We start from the raw sequence: 12,222 nt of genomic DNA, 5'->3' as shown, positions 1-12,222 counted from the left end.
TCACCAGGGACCATTCTCCAACATTAGTATCAAAAGGGTTATGAATTGATTTTTGGTCAACTTTAGATTTGGTTTGGTTTTTTGGGTTGCTGATTCAGAAAATTGCATTGGATAGACCACACAGCCCTAATTTCTGATACAGAACATATGCCATCCAGTAGTTGCCATCTGTTCACCCACATAACACCATATTTAATAATCTAGAGCTGACGTGATCTATCCAATGCAATTTTCTGAATCAACACCCCAAATAACCCCAAAAACAGGCCTAAAAACAAAGACAACAAGGCATTCCTGCTTCCAGGTGCCACATGGAATGGCTCCACTCAGGGGGAGGGAGGAGGAGGAGAAGCAGCAGTCAGGAACCTTGTTGTCATGCCTTTTGTGGGTAGTCAGCCTCTCCCCTCGTGACATCCTTGTTGCTTCGACACTAAAAGAGGTTTTCACAAGAACAGTCACTCTCATTGCAATAGTTTACTAACAGTGAGGCTGCAGACCATATTTTAGTTCTTAGGGACCACAGGTTGCAAACCACTGAATTAGAGGGAGGGACAAGTAGGAGGTGGAACTGGGGCTGGGGGGAGCAGGAGGTGGAGTTGAGAAATGGAGTGAAGCAATGTTGATATGTTCTATATGACCTTAAAACCTATATAATGTACAGAGCAAGGTCTAGGTTTTCATCATCATGATTAGTAGTGATGATGAAAACCTAGACCTTGCTCTGTACATTATATAGGTTTTAAGATCATATAGAACATATCAACATCCCACTTCCTCTCTCCCAAAGGAGATGTAAGAAAAAAAATCCAAAGTGACTTTAACATCATCACATTTCTACTCCTGTCTGGTTTTTTTTTAAAAAACAGCTTTGCCTGATATAAACCCAATTTTCTTAGTTTCCAGCAGACCTCACAACCTCTGAGGATGCCTGCCATAGATGCAGGTGAAACGTCAGGAGAGAATGCTTCTAGAACATGGCAATACTGCCTGAAAAACCTACAACAACCCAGTGATTCCAGCCATGAAAGCCTTTGATAATACATAGATGAGGTTATTTTCTGCACTTTGAGGGATGGGTGGCAGTGAAGATTTGTTAATGCTACTCTTCAGTTTTTCTAATGTAGAACTTTGCTATACAGGATGTAGGTTGGGAAAGAAATGTTTCAGAGTAAGTTTCCAAACAGGAAGAACTGTCTAAAAATTGTATGCTTCACATCTTCAACTTTACCCACTCTTATCGATGTTGAATTCTGTCTCATGTCAGGACAACAAATGGTGATTAAATATAATTGGGAAGCTTGAATAATAGTGGCTACATCTTCATGTTTATATTGTCTGTGGATGTTTTTTCTAAGGCTTCAGATACTTGGACAAATAATAGAGAAATGACTAAAATTCTCTGAAATCGCTTCCCATAATCCCTTTGCTCCAAAAAGTACCTTCATTGTGACTTAAACTTACATGGTTGCAAGCTCAACAATTACACATCCTGTATTAAATTCCTATAATTTCTGGTACTGGATACTTCGGCCAAGATAATGTCTGCGAGAACTTCAAAGGCCTCATTTTCCTCAGCACTTTGGGAACAAAAGAGTATTGCAATGAAATGAATAAAATATTGAAATAAACTCTGAGCCATACAAAGAAAGACAAAAAGAATGTTATGGCAAGTAGAAATGTTTCTTTTAACAACATAGGCTTGCATAAAGAATAATTTTCTTTTTGTGGACGTAGAGCAATTTGAACCTAACTATAAAGCCATTTTACAAAACAGTATTCTGACCAATTGTTACTTTTTCAAGCACAAACAGCAATCTCTCCATTGCTTTCTCACCCAATGTTTTTAATCTTTAAATCTTTGCAACTGTCCCTGCCCACTGTGATCAATTTTTTCCCTTTGTGTTCAATTACTGTGTTTTTATATTGTTTGATGTGTTATTTATACTGTTTCTTGTATTTATTTTATTTCTTTATATTTTACCTCTGTATTCCTATGTTGTATGTCTGCATTGCTGTACTATTGGGCTTGGCCTCATGTAAGCTTCCCCAAGTCCCCTTGGGGAGATGGTGGCGGGGTATAAATAAATCTGTATTATTATTATTATTAATATTATTATTATTATTATTATTATTATTATTATTATTATTGGTGAGTGCAGTCCTGGTTCTGTTCATTCTCTTTCCCACTTGTGGAGCATGTTGGTTTGGACTTCTTGTGTGTGTGTGTTTTTTTTAAAAAAAAAATGTTATTGATAAAACTTCTTAAATTCCCCCCAAATCAGTGGATTTGTTAAGTCATTTTAAACTTGGTAGGCTTGCAGTAGTAAATGTGTCCTACAAGTCTGGCAAATTTTATCCTGATAGCCATAAAATGACAGAAAGACGAACCTCTTAAGTACCCACATTGGTGCCAATGGGAATAATCTTACTGAAACAAAAATGGAACTCAGCATTCCAAATTGCAAATCCTAATTCCCCCCCCCCCCCCCCAATTCCTAATCTCCCAGAATCTTTCTGAATCCCCCCCCCCCCAATTCCTAATCTCCCAGAATCTTCCTGAAAACAAAATTGAGGGGGGGGGCACCTGAAATTTGAAACAAAAACAGAATGAATTTCTGCTGTTTTGCACTCCTGTAATACCTACACCAAACCTTCCCACACTACCAACTTAATTTTGTATTAACCTCTCAAGAAATATTACATTCTGTGGCCTTTCATTGTCACATTTCTTCCACCAACATTTAACATTCATCCCTGGTAAAGAAGTCTGTGTGGCTTGAAAGATGGCCTAATATTATTTTGTGTGTTTCGTTGGCCAATTAAAGGTGACCCACCAATGGCACTACTTTTATACATTCACCTGTTGAAGCAAGATCCTATACTGACATCAGCAGTCTCCCATGCCAAACAGGCTTTCGCTGAGGATCCAGACTAAACATGCCAAACAGTTAATTCAGATCTTTCAAAAGCAACAGCAGTGACATCACAGCTAACACTCGTTAGCTGAAGGAAGCATGTTAAACTCTTTTTGAATGTCTTTTACCAAAAAAATCCTCTAATAAGGCAATCTAAAATGAAAAAAATACACTCTGGGGTCAAATGGCACTCAACAAGACACTGGGCTACAGCAGAAGACAACTACAAATGATGCTGTGGCTAATGATGCAACTGAACTCAAGCTGAAAGCTGTTGACACGCTCAAATGTTAAAGAAAAGTTGAAAGTGGCACAACACATTTTATAGGAACCTAGAAAATGAAAAACATGAAAAAGAGTAAATTAGGCATAGTAAAACAAGAAATGAAACAAATAAAAATTAAACTACTTGGGATGAACGAGCTAAAATGGGATAGCAAAGGGATATTTTAGTCAGATAACAACACAGTGCTTTATTAAGTGAATGAAAATCTAAGAATAAATGGAGTGAGGAGAGGTGTTGCAAAAGCGGTCAAAGGACATAATGCAAAGTCTGACTAACCATCATGCCACAATACAACATGGATAACATCTCTGTAGAATTAAGATGATACACTATTAAATTCAATTAACTCATAACCAGAAGAACTCTGGATTGAAACTAAGCACATTACTTGGCCAGAATGTAAAAAGAAAGATGAAACCCTTCAAACTTTTCAGCTAAAGAGAGATGTGAAGCAACACTAAAAAGTGATATAAATAGAAATTGAATTTTAAATTCAACTGCTCAGCTTCTTATATGCAGGGACAAGGAACTCTAACAATTGATACTAAGAAATAGAAGATAACAAAAGGGAGGAACAAGAGCCCTCTCGTGCAAGATATGCAGGTGATACCATATAAGTAGTTTAAAATAGCAAAGACTTGGACAATTACTGAAGAAACTCAAGTACAAAGTAAGGTTCATAGTTTAATATTAGGAAAACAAAAATGACCACAGAAGATTTATATAACTTTAGCGTAGATGATTAATTCACTGAAAAAGTACAAGATTTCCCACATCTTGTCTCAGTCATTATTCGGAATGAAGACTGCAGTCAAGAAATCACGAGAAGACTGGAACCTTGGCACTTTAACAATGATATTTTTTAATTATCTTCAACTTTTAACTTAATCAAGTTTTAATTGTGCTTTAATGTATGTTCACTATTAGAAGAGTTTTAGGACAGTGGTTAGTGTCTATTTGTATTTATATATTTTTTTGTTTTTGTCTTTTACTGTTGATATGGTCAGTGGACTAATCAATAAATTTTTCTACTATTATTACAAGAAGACTGGGACTTGGAGGGGCAGCTATGAAGGAGCATCCAATATCTTGATATATATATAATATTAAACTTGTCGATGTCATCATATTTCCATTTTCTATTCATGGTTGTGAAAGCTGCATGGTGAAGAAAGCTGATGGGAAGGAAATCAACTCCTTTACAATTTGGTGTTGGGGAAAACTTTTACAGATACAGTGGACTGCTAAAAATAAATGGGTGAGAGAGCAATTAAAGCATAAATTCTCCCTAGAAGCTGATTATTATACTTTGGCCATATTATAAGAAGGGATGACTCACTAGAAAAGACAATATCGCCTGATAACTTAGAAGGAAATGGGAACAGAGGGAGATTTCATTCTAGATGGATAGACTCAAATCCCATTTACATTGCTATATAATGTAGTTTGAAACTGCATCACATCGTAGTATAGATGGAGCCTCAGTTAAGGAAGCCAGCCACAGATCTGAGTCTACAGACCTGAGCAGGGCTGTTGATGAAAGAGTTACTATAAGGGATCTCATTCATAACTCAGCATTACAACAGTTAACAGCAATCAAAAGGTATGATTGCAATGTATTTCTTGGATTTTGTGATAGCACCCAAATCACTAACTTTTATCTAGGGTTCAGTTAGCCAATAGATAGCAATGTAGAACTGCACCTGAAAATAACGGCTTACCCTAATGTTTTCTTGCTGGGTCTGTCTTGTTGGCTCAGTTACTTTCTCCCAACATATCAGAGAGAATGCCACTCAGAAGCAGATTGGCAGCCAGTATGAATCACAGACTTCAGAAGGCATTGTGTTAGTGCATATATTGAAGTATTCTCATGATGTATGCACAATACTGACAGCACTATTGCTTTGAATGGACAGCAAGCAGTCAGACTTCTGAAAACACAGAAGGAATGTGATGTAGGATTCACAACTTGGAAAAGTTACGTTTTCAATGACAGTTCCCAAAATATATTAGAATGAGGGATTCTGGCAGCTATGATTCACAAAATAATTTCCATAGGCTGTGGCACAAAGCTAAGTATGCTCCTAGGTCCACACTGATGAGCATAAAGGCTATAGATGACCTTTGTGCTTTAAAGAATTCCCATGCATCATGGACATTTGCTTTGGATTTCTTGAATCTTTTTTGACCACCAGATGTTCTTGAGTTCTCTGGTCCTTCTTTGGACCTCAAATTTAGCACTAGCGTAGACCTTTTTCTTAGTGGCACAGGTGGTGTCTCTTTGCCATATTTGGAAGGCTTTCCTTTTTTATCAATTAACTGTTGGGTCTCATTATCATTTTCATCAGGTCAGTCTTGATGTTTCTTAGTTTTGTATCCAGTGGTTTCTTCACAGGGTGTAATGCAGAGGTCTTCAGTTTATTCCTCAACATTTTCAGGGTGTTTTATGCATAGATGATCCAATCTTGATGTTTCTTAGTTTGATATCCAATGGTTTCTTTGCAGGCTGTGATGATGGAGGTCTTCAGTGTGTTCCAATGTTCTGTGTTAGGGTGTTCTATGGGTAGATGATCCTTGAGTGTTATTTGGAGAAGCGTTTGTTTAGGGGGCTCTTGAAGGGATTAGTTGTTCATTTTACATCATATCTTTCTTCCTTGGAGTCTGCCTTTGGGGGACATCTTGATGGTCATTATGGATCGAATTAACCTGTGGTCTGTCCAGGAATCATCAGAACCTATCATGGCTCTTGTGAGAAACACATTGCTGTGGTCTCTGACATATATAATTTCATAGTTTAAAAGGTGCAGATGCTTTGACTGGGGGTGCTTCCATGATGTCTTAAACTTTTTTTTGATAGAAGAGCATGTTGGTGATGACAAGGTTGTGTTCCGCACATTTCATGAGAAGTAGGATACCATATGGGTTGCTGTTTCCAACCCCATCTTTTCCTATAGTCCCTGGCCACAGATCAAAATCCTACTCAGATGATGATATAAAATGAAATGAAATGATAAATATATATTAATAGCATTGCAGCTTGCATGCTTGAGGCCATAAGATGTTGAGTACCTCAAGAGAGCTTTTCATTACAGGAGCAAAACTGTTGGGAGACCCTGGACATCAAAATCATTGATTTGATTGTAATAGATTTCACATACCATTCGCTGTAAAAGTATCAAGAAGGGGACATTGCATATGACTCTCTGCCACTGATATGATGTTACCATAGCTACCATCCTGCCCTTGTGGCAACTGTGATGATTTGCTGCATTCAATATTGTTTCTGTCCCAGTTTTCAAAATGCCACACATGTTTTTCAAAGATAGTATGGCCAAGTGAAAACATAGGGTACATTTCTTCACTGCATAATAGATGTTCTGTAGCAACTTGTGAGTGCAATGCTCTAACAATTCATTCTCTATTATCCTCATAATGGATAATGTCTGTAACCAGAAAATACACATTACGTATTCCCAGGATGGGGAAAAATGTTTGACCTCTATATCAGAAGACCTCTTTCCAAAGTGCATGTTTTCCTATCTTAGTCTGGGTAAATGTTTTGACCCATTCTCAAGATTGAATTACTCATCAAATATCCTATTCTTCCACATTATTATTGTCTCAGTATAGTGCAGGGTGTGTTAGTCTTTCCCCAAATCCTATCAGGACAAGAGCTTGAAAATATCTAAAGAAAATCAGCATGCAAACAAGAGAGAGCAAAGTGGAACCAATACCGACCTATGACAGTTTGAGGGAGATTAATGTTTCCAGTGTCTTTCAGCACAATTCAAGCATCTGTTCCTGCACAGATCCCCATGTATCTTCATTTCCACAGTGCCTCATGAAGGTGTGAGTGAAGTGTGTGTTTATCAATGAGCATAATTCCTTCATAAGAAGCTTTCAATCTGATGGGTTGTGGGTTATCGATGGTTGACAATAATGTAGGATCATCTGGGATAATCAGATTCTGCAGCAAAAAGGTCTTCCTTAAATTGACCCAGTATATAACCAGTGGCTATTGGTGATTCTGATGTTAGTGGTGTAGTGAATCTGTTAGCATGCATTTAGTGAATAGCGATCTTGATTTTAGGAGCAGATGCACCAGTGGTTTGGAGAAAGAAACTAAGTTTTAGTGTAGGAACTCCATTCTAAGATAGGATAGTAACTCAGAATGGTGATCTAGCTAGGTACATCTTGACAGGTCAAGAGAGGAGTCATGGGATAAAAAGCAGTGGAGAAATATACCTAAGAGTATCAGTTTACATCATAGAGGATTGATAGACATAGAAAGACATGGACCACTCAAATTATCTGATTTATTACTACTGCCTATTTTTAACGGAATCTGCTACAGGTTTTTATCTGGACTCTAAAGGAGCTATCCAAAATGTTGAACCTACAATGGGGATAGGGACAGAGTTATGGAAATATGTTTTAATATGTGTATTTTGCAGAGTATTTCAAAATGATTACGTGTTTTGATTATATGTTTTACCAATGTTGTAACTCACCTCAAGCCATGAGGAAAGGCAGGTAAAATATATTATTATTATTATTATTATTAATAATAATAATAATAATAATAATATCTCATCTAAAGTTCCAGCTAATTCCAGGAACAGATTAACTGACATCAGATTAGTCAGATCCATCAGTTCTTGCAGCCCTTTGGAAGAAAATTAAGATTCTCATACAAACTGTTCACTTGGAAAATGAAAACAGAAAATGAGGAGCCACTAAAACAAGCAAACAACAAGCAAAACAAGGAAACTTTTCTTGTACATAGAAACATGACAAATATGTCTTCTTTTTGCCTCTTGGGATATTACTCTGAGAAAGTATAAGCCAACTGATTTTTTTAAAATCACCCATTCATAATTCTGTCAACAGTGCATTATTTTTAAATGGTGCCTACATAGGCCTTGGAGATAAATAGAATAATCTTCTTTTAGTAGGAAAGGACTAAAAACCTTAGTTAGTATCCATACTGCCTTTGATTCTTCTATAAAGGCAAACAGATGAATCCACTTAAGGCAATTCCTGTAGTTTTATCTGAAAAAGCCCTTGGGTGATGTCATATAAAACTACTCCAAAGAACCTGTGTTAATTCAAACCCATTAAATATGCCAATTACAAACAAAGGAGTTAGATGTCATTTATAAAATAGTTAACTGTAATATATATTCATATTGACTGTGCCATTTTGGAAAAAAAGATATATATATGTGTGTGTGTGTGTGTGTGTAGGTTATGAAACAAGTAGATTATTTATGTTCAAAGGGAACTGAGATAAGAACAATGTGATACATTAGGTTTCATCTGATAAGAGCAAAAAGGCCTAAAAATGAGCATGTCCACCAAAATGCCTGTCTTTTAAAATGATTTACATAATTCCAATATGGTATTGTTATCACACAAGACTGAACACAGAATACTCATTAATTGCATGGGGCTTAGAAGCAGTCTAAGATCCCTCCTACACTGCCATATAATGCAGTTTGAAATATGGTCAGTGTAGACTCATATAATGCACTTTAACTGCATTGACCTGTGTTATATGAGTTTACACTGACCACATAATGCAGTTTGAAACTATATTATATGGCAGAGTAGATGGGGCTCCAGTGATACCTTTTAAGCCAACATATAAAAAAGGTTTATGGGAAAAATACCTGTCTCATATTGGCAAAATGTGGCAAAATGTGGTATTCCATTTATTGTTAGGCTTCAACTCCCAGCATCAAGGGCTCTACTGGTCAGAATTGATGTTACTATGATCCAAAAACTTCTGAAATTGCTTTCTCCACACTTTCATGTATAAAGGAAGGTAGTTTTTTTTCCATACTTGGAAGTGATAAGCATGTATCATTTAAACTTCTGTGCTGCCATGCATAAGAGTTTTCAAGGTTCACAGGAAAAGACTTTTAGTTATTTGTTAGTTTATGTATAATAGGCAAACTGAGCCAAGGACAGTATGCTGTGAATGTAGTTTTTATCTTCTTTTCTCTGTATGAGCATTTCAGCAATGTTGAGGTGAATTCCTCAATTGGCACTTTACATTTACATTCAGTTACTCTACTATTAAAGTTATTTCCTCTTATGATAAATTATTTCAACATTTCAGAACTTTGGGCAACACATTCTGAAAATGGAAGGGAAAGGCAAGTATTGTCAGACAGCTGTAATTCTGTGTCTTGTCATCCTGCAGCCCTGTAATTTCTGTCTCAGTAAAATTTGGTTTTAATGTTAGTAACATGTAGAGTACATTTAGTGACATTAATCAGACTTAAAAATCTATGATTAAGTTTACTTCTTTTCATTTATCTAGTATGATTAGATTGAGGTGTAACCCTTTATTTTGTAACCTTTTTGGTTTGTCAAATATGTTAGTGCCTAAATGTTAAAATAGTCTCAACAGGTTTCTTCTTCTTCTCTGTTTCACAAAGGAAGTCTGAATGTATTGTAACAGTAATGCTTCAAATAATCAGCAAAGTGATATGGATGATGGGGGAAAGATACTCGCAAAGTTGAGCTCAGTATTTCTAACTAAATTAGAGATTGATTGGAGCCATGGAAAAGAAATATTTGGTTAGGCTCAATGTGGCTAAAGATTGTCAGCTTGTCAGATCTGATTTATTAAGAGAAGGTCATGCATCACTAATTTGATTATATTTCTGAGAGAAATGACAATGAAAGCTGACAACGGTGAAGCAATAGACATAATCATCTTGGACTTCCTGAAATCACATGGTATACAACAACAAACTAAAATGATAGAAAGGAAAGTAATAGTCTATTTGGTGAAAATCTTGTGCAAGGAATTAAACTGATGTCAGCATGCTATCTGGGAGAGCAGGAGTCAATATATTGCCCACGTTCAGGGGGAAGTGGCTTTTTTTCAGTTACTTATAAAGATTGGCATAAAATCTATTTTGTCCACAGTCTACAGCAATGGTTTGCTGCCTTTAGTCCTCTAGATCAGTGTTGCTCAAACTCTGCTCCTCCAGATGTTTTGTCTTTAGCTCAGACCATTCCTAACAACTGGTTAGCTAGCTGGGATTTCTGGAAACTGAAGTCCAAAACACCTGGAGTAGCAGTGTTTCAAAAACACTGCTCTAAGTGTTCAGGACTTCAGGAAGCCAGTCAACATAACTAATGAGCAGAAATTTTGGGGGCCAAGAACAACCAAGGATGGAGCCATGGTTATATGGTATTTGATGCCTGAAGGATTAAGAAGAATGTTTGGCAACTAATTACAACATTTTAAAAAACATATTGCATTTATATACCACTTTTCCCATCCCTGAGGGGACTCAAAGTGGTTTCCAAGATAATAGTGGCAAAATTTGATGTTGTACATACATGTGAAAACTAAAACATAATTTCTAGATAATAACATATACTATAAATTAAAAACTTTAACCATATTACGCAAATCAGCATAAAACAACATATACATTAAAACTGCTTCATTAAAACATATCAATTACAACAGTTGTTTAAAATAACACAATCTGGGAGCATAAGTCAGTGCTGTTTGAACTAATGGCCTATTGCACCCTATTTTATGCTGGAAGCTATTAATTTCTCTATGCACCTGAGCACAGGAAGCTCCCACAAAGAACCCATAACTCATATAAACATTGCTACAAAGCTTTTTGATTGAGTAAAGGAGTAGAAATATTTTAACCATTGTATATCCACCCAGTGGGACAGTGTAATCATTAATATGCATTTACCTCATGCAGAATGTACATAGCAACAGATTAACCTTGTAAGATGTTGTTGTCTGCAGAATAATAAACAATAGCATCAAATTTCATTCCACATACGGTTTTTCTCCATATAAATAAATGAATGAATGAACAAAAGCAGCTGAGACCCAAAAATAAGCCCAATACTTTATTAGATTTGGAAGGGGGGGGGCATTCAATCTAACATATTGCAACAGAAATACTGCAAAGTATGAGAAGTATATGCTTTATTTTACTTTATTTGAATTTATTTTAGTCAACTTACATTTTTATTGTATTTATGATCTTTATTGTTGTGTTTTACAACTTATATTTGTGTAGAGCCTTATTGTTTTAGTATATAGTGCATGAAAACAAGCACTAAATAACATTGGTACAAGATCTAATTAAAGGTAGCTTTTCTTTCCAGGGCTGAGTAAGAGGCTGGTCATTCAAATGATGCATACTGTTAATATCTCAGTACACTAATCAGCATGATTCAACCAGCAAGACTGACATTTCTTAAAATATTGATGTTAATAATGATAATGATGCTTATTTATGTATTTTCATAATATGCCTATATTCTAAAAATTGCAAAATTAAAAGACATAATCAGCAGGCAATATCTGGGTTCACAATTCACAAAACTGACCAAATTCCTGCTACTTACCTGCCAAGAAATAGAGAAGTAATTACCAAAAAATTATGTTATTTTCCCATTTATTCAGTAAGAGAGAAAACATTTATTCACTTGTTTAATGGCAAAAGCTACTGAGCCATAGCCATACATATCTGGGAACATTATCCCATACAAAAGAGGTTGCTTTAAGCAACTTCCCCTCTTCCATTTTCCATATGAATATTGTCAACAAATTCCTCCAAGTTTTATTGTATTTTAAATTTCTCAAAATCTACTTTACCTTACTGAAAAATATTCACTCTCAATGTGGCTGTTTTTTCTCAATTCGACTTGCATTATCCCCTCCTTTGTTCAAGGCAGTTATGATACTTCCCCCCTCTCCTAAATATAAATCTTTGTGAATTTTGCACCTAATGTACATGTTTTTGGTACATTTTCCTAAATGAGTCATTGTAGTGTCACCAATCTGATGGAATAAGCTCACTTCTTTTAACTTTTATGAACATAGTGGTAATATCATACATAGGAGGTATTACTATGGAGCAATACTTCACATTACCTTTTGGACAATATGGACCCATCCAGACAGACCCACAGTTTTACCAAAGGCATCCAAATGCCTGCTTTTTTCTGAATTACTTAAAT

Source organism: Anolis sagrei, chromosome 3, assembly GCF_037176765.1.
Source record: "Anolis sagrei isolate rAnoSag1 chromosome 3, rAnoSag1.mat, whole genome shotgun sequence".
NCBI classification, from domain to species: domain Eukaryota; kingdom Metazoa; phylum Chordata; class Lepidosauria; order Squamata; family Dactyloidae; genus Anolis; species Anolis sagrei.
Note: the sequence above shows the minus strand (reverse complement) of the source record.